The sequence below is a fragment of the Rutidosis leptorrhynchoides genome, chromosome 6 (genome assembly GCF_046630445.1).
Source record: "Rutidosis leptorrhynchoides isolate AG116_Rl617_1_P2 chromosome 6, CSIRO_AGI_Rlap_v1, whole genome shotgun sequence".
NCBI lineage: Eukaryota > Viridiplantae > Streptophyta > Magnoliopsida > Asterales > Asteraceae > Rutidosis > Rutidosis leptorrhynchoides.
The window spans coordinates 242,041,199-242,047,198 of NC_092338.1; positions in this window are offsets into that span (position 1 = coordinate 242,041,199).

Genomic DNA, 6,000 nt, shown 5'->3' on the forward strand with positions numbered 1-6,000 from the left:
TTTTTCAGATCTAAATTGCAGATCATTAAATCTGGTGTAACGCAGAGCGGCGAGCGGAGTAATCACTAAAAAACATAAGAACACAGTAATTATTATTTATTATACAGATAATAACAATAGATAACCAAATCCTAATCAAATTATACCTTTTTTTTCACCATAATAATGGCACAACAGCGTGTTTCTGCATCCCATTCAGCATTAAGGGAGCATAGAGAGAGCATATGTTCTGGATAATGACGGTTTGGAATCTTCTCTTTTTAATCACATTTAATACTTTTCGTTCTTCAGATGTTAACCTTGGATGAATAACTGTGGGAGGATCAAGCGACGTACACCAATAGCTAGCTTGCAAGCACTGATTGGGGATAACTTCGTTATTAATATAGAAGAATGTACTCTGCCAATTCTCATTTGTCTCACCAGAATTAAGCAAAATGTGACGACCCGGGAATTTCCGACCAAATTTAAAACTTAATCTTTAAATGATTTCGACACGATAAGCAAAGTCTGTAATATTAAGTCTCAAAAACTTTGGAAGGGATTACATTAATTCATTTACCCTTTGACCATTCCCGACGATTCACGAATAATTGTTTGTAACTAAACATGTATATATTTAAATGTAAGGATTATAATTTAAACATTAAAATTAAATATGTAAAATAATTTACAGAATAATAAAGTTGATATTAAAATGAATCTATATATAAAATATATGATTCCTATATATAATTATATAATATGGATATAATGTATAAATATACAGTTATACATAATTAGTAAATATTGTATAAGTAATGAATTGTAAAATAAACATATTAAATATAACTACAAGTTTAAAATATAATGGTAATAATAAATTATATTATTACTAATTTCATAATTATTAATATCATCATTAATAATATTAACAAATGATAAATATTAAAATTCTAATAATTTTAAGGTGGTGATTATCAAAATAAATACTAAAATATAAATTTTTTTCTTAGAATGACTAAGATTATTATTTAGCTGTAATTCAAGTATTATTGGTTATTATGATTAATACTATTATTATTATTAATATTACTACTTTTATAAATATAATTACTATTATTATTAAAGTCATTATTAATATTAATATTAGTATATAAATAATACAATTTATCATTTATATTGTTAATAATATCATCTCTAAGATTGATTCTTATTATTATGATAACTGTTAATGTTATCATTAATCAAGATTATTATTATTTATAAAACTATTATTATTATTATTATTATTAATCTAATTATTAAAACTGATTTTTTTATATAATTTAGAATCAGATAAAATATTTGGGATCGGTTAAGTAGCAATCAAACTGTGTTTAATTGATTTTCTCAATCTCCAATTTTGTACGAACCAGGAAGTTGACACCAACATAATCCAAAATCTGTTACAACTCCACATCTACTTTAATCCTATTATGCACCTTTGTCCTTTCTTCCTTGTTTGAATTCTGTTATCTTTTTATACTCCTGATTGATTAAAACCATCGATATAAATTGATATATAATCGAGCATTACAAGTTGTTAAGGGAAGAATCGATTTCTTATCACCAATATCAAATACAGAAACCAACTCATCATCACCACCCGGAAGCACCTCAATATTACCATCCACGATCATGATATCACCTTCACCATTCTCTTTGTGGATCACTACCAAGATCATCACAAAACCTTTGAAACCTCCACCTGAAAGGACCCGTTCATATACATTATAAACGATTCACAATAGTTGATTACATTGCAAGGTATTTGACCTCTATATTATACATTTTACAAACATTGCATTCGTTTTTAAAAGACAATCTTTCTTTACATCGAAAATTGACAGGCATGCATACCATTTCATAATATCCACTATCCAACTATAAATTGATTTAATAATAATCTTTGATGAACTCAATGACTCGAATGCAACGTTCTTCGAAATATGCTATGAAAGACTCCAAATAATATCTTTAAAATGAGCAAATGCACAGCGGAAGATTTTTTTAACACCTGAGAATAAACATGCTTTAAAGTGTCAACCAAAAGGTTGGTGAGTTCATTAGTTTATCATAATCATTTATTTCCATCATTTTAATAGACCACAAGAATTTCATTTCCAGTTCTCATAAATATACGTCCCATGCATAGAGACAAAAATAATCATTCATATGGTGAACACCTGGTAACCGACATTAACAATATGCATATAAGAATATCCCCTATCATTCCGGGATCCTCCTTCGGACATGATATAAATTTCGAAGTACTAAAGCATCCGGTACTTTGGATGGGGTTTGTTAGGCCCAATAGATCTATCTTTAGGATTCGCGTCAATTAGGGTGTCTGTTCCCTAATTCTTAGATTACCAGACTTTAATAAAAAGGAGCATATTCGATTTAGATAATTCAACCATAGAATGTAGTTTCAATTACTTGTGTCTATTTCGTCAAACATTTATAAAAGCGCATGTATTCTCAGTCCCAAAAATATAAAGGGTAAAAAGGCAAATGAAACTCACCATACTGTATTTCGTAGTAAAAATACATATAACGTCATTGAACAAGTGCAAGGTTGGCCTCGGATTCACGAACCTATATTAATTATATATATTTATATGTTGGTCAATATTTGTATAGCAATTTAGGTCAGGTCATAGTGTAATCCTATCCTATAGCTCGAGTCTGACTCTACAGTATAGTAACATGTTATATTACTCATGCTCAATTAAGATTCTAGTAAAAGGTGACGTGTGAAACAACGTAACACAAATGGTTTCATAATCATAAAATAGTATTTTAGGTTTTTTTTTTTTTTTAGAGAAAATCAACACAAAAAGTTAACTGAAAAGTTAACAGGAAAAGTCAAAGTTCAAAGTCAAAAGTCAAAGGTCAAAGTAAAAATGAGGTCGCATGCAAATATATAATAACTTATACAAAAATGATTTTCGGTCAAACATGACTAAACGGGCCACTTCAGCTATTTTTAGAAAAATTATCGGAACTCCGATTGATAAACGGCCAAAGATAAAAGTTACACATTACCAAAAAGATTAAGCATAAATATTACAGAAGTAAACTAAACCTAGACAACTCGTAGTTGCCAACGCGTTTTCGACGTTTCAAAGTTAATTTTTCAGCTTTAATAAATTTACAAAAGTGACCGAGTAGCCTACTTTGGAGATTTTTAGCAAATTCCTCAAAACTCGTATTGACAAACGGTCAAAGCCTGCAAATTCTCGTTACCACAAAGATATAACATGATTTTTGGCAAGAGTAAACACATATCAGGCCGACCATGACAACTGATACAAAACTGACATTTTTATATAAAAAAGTTTCAGCTCTTTTTAGAATTTTAAAATGTGACCAAACCGTCAACTTTGATGATTTTTAGAAAAATCGTCGAGACTCGAATTGACAAACGACCAGAGTCGTTTGTTAAACCTTACAGCAAAGAATTCAGTGGTATTTTTTTTATATATGAAACAACGCAGATCAGCGAGAATTTCAGTTCCTGTTTCGACATTTCATCAAAATTTGTAAAACTTCTTTTGTCCATAACTTGACAACCGTTCAACGAAACGAGACGTGCTTTATATGAAAATTCATCTACTAGATGAGTAGAATCCAAATAACCATTTTTTATAACCCAGAAAATTAGTTCACTAATTATCATCAACAATTTTAATTACGAAATTAATTATGCAATTTGTTTATTTCATAACTTTCTAACCGTTACTTGGATTCAAGTGATTCTTAAACCAAAATTCAACTATTTTTCGCTAGCTTTCCAATGACATGCATATCTTATACCTTATCTCAATTGTATATGTAACTAATTCAGGAATCAACATAACCTATCTAATGGCAATATCAAAAGTACAAGCATGCATAATCCTATATACTCGAGCACTAGTCAGGGATACACTATTAGTATGTAAAAATTAAATTATGAGTACTCACATATCAATATTGAGATTCAATATTGCAGGAAATGTACGTAAACGCAACGGAGATGATAAACACTATATTGACCTCACGAGCATACCCATGAACCATACTCAATCACCTCCATAGCTATAACCCATAATTTCCTTAATCCTATCCCACTCGAAAAAACAACTTCGAACTCACTCGGACAGCACTCCGTCGTAATATTTTATGTATACTAATAATATCTTGAGATAATACGGAGTAAATATATATATATATATATATATATATATATATATGTAAATCGATTGAGAGAGTTTAGAGAAAACTATTTTCAAGTTTCTATGAAATAATGAAACCTATTGAATTCTATTTATAATAGATTTTTGAATTATTAAAGTATGAATTATTAAAGTGAATTATTAAAGTATGAATTATTAAAGTGAATTATTAAAGTATGAATTATTAAAGTGAATTATTAAAGTATGAATTATTAAAGTGAATTATTAAAGTATGAATTATTAAAGTTAAAGTAAAGTAAAAATAAAGTAAAGGTAAAGTTTAAGTATAGTAAAAGTATAAAACTATGTACGTATAATACGCGTATAAATATATATAATATTAATTTAAATCGTTATATGTATTTAATAAAATAAAATATAAATATCGTTATCTTTATCATACTAGTTAAGTAATGAGTTGTCAAAAGTGGTTCTAGATATTTATAAAAGTTATATACGTTTTAATAATAAAGTTCTTTTTAAACTGAAAACGTTTTTGTACGTTTGAAACTAAATAGATCAATCGAGTCTTTATGAGATTCAATCTTCCACTATCCTTTGTCTAGTTCTCAACGATTGACAATTTATTCATATTTATAAATCACTTTACCATTTTCCGAATATTGTTAAAATGAAAAGATTTCTCAAATCAACGTGGGCCTTTCAACAGAGACTTGTAATCATAATTCAATATATCTGATAATTCAATCATTTGATCTTATCTTCTAATTCCATTGATAAATATTTTGAAACAGATACAATCATATAAAGTATTTAATCTAATATTTTGTTTACGTTTCAAGTTATAATATATATACACATATACATATATAATCATATTCGTTTAATGGTTTGTGAATCGTTGGAACTTGGTCGAGGTTGAATGAATGTATGAACATAGTTTAAAATTCTTGAAATTTAACTTAACAAATATTGCTTATCGTGTCGGAAACATATAAAGATTAAAGTTTAAATTTGGTTGGAAATTTCCGGGTTGTCACAGTACCTACCCGTTAAAGAAATTTCGTCCCGAAATTTGAGTGGAAAGGTCGTGAATGATAATAAGTATGTTTTCATGATGCATACGGGCTGAAAATTAGAGTTTTATCATCAGCGAATACTTTGGATAAATAATCCATTTATATGAAGAGTACGAATGAAGGTAACATAGAAGAGTGAAATGAGTAAGTGTAGATTCATCTTATCATTTGACGTAGATATGATTGATTCCCAGATTTTAAGGGATTTGAAGAAAATCTTCTTAATAAGATTTGACTCTCCGGTAATCAAGGGAATTAGGATCCGCTTTAAATGCGATCGTCCATTTTAATTGTTCTGTCGGAGATTTTCTTATAAATTCACCTCCTTCGTTTCCTTACAACTCACACATCTGTTGATGCATTTTATGCAAGTCCCTAGACATCTACCCACGTCCATTGCAGGTACAACAGTTTACAGGCCACCATGATTGCTCGTTATTATCCTATCCGTGTTTGTATGTGGTTACAGGAACTGCAGGAACGAGATTTAGATGTTTGACTATGTTAGACTTAGTCAGACGTACGAGCGAAGCCTCACTAGTACGGCTGACAGGCTCATACGCATGGTTGATGCTGAGCTAAGTCACAATTACAACCTAAATGATAAGACACGAGTGAGTGATCACCCGTACGGTTGATGAAGCCAACTCGTACGTGTGATGAATGAATCGTATGGGTGTGTCAACAGCAGGGGTATATAAAGTCTTATGTTCTTCATT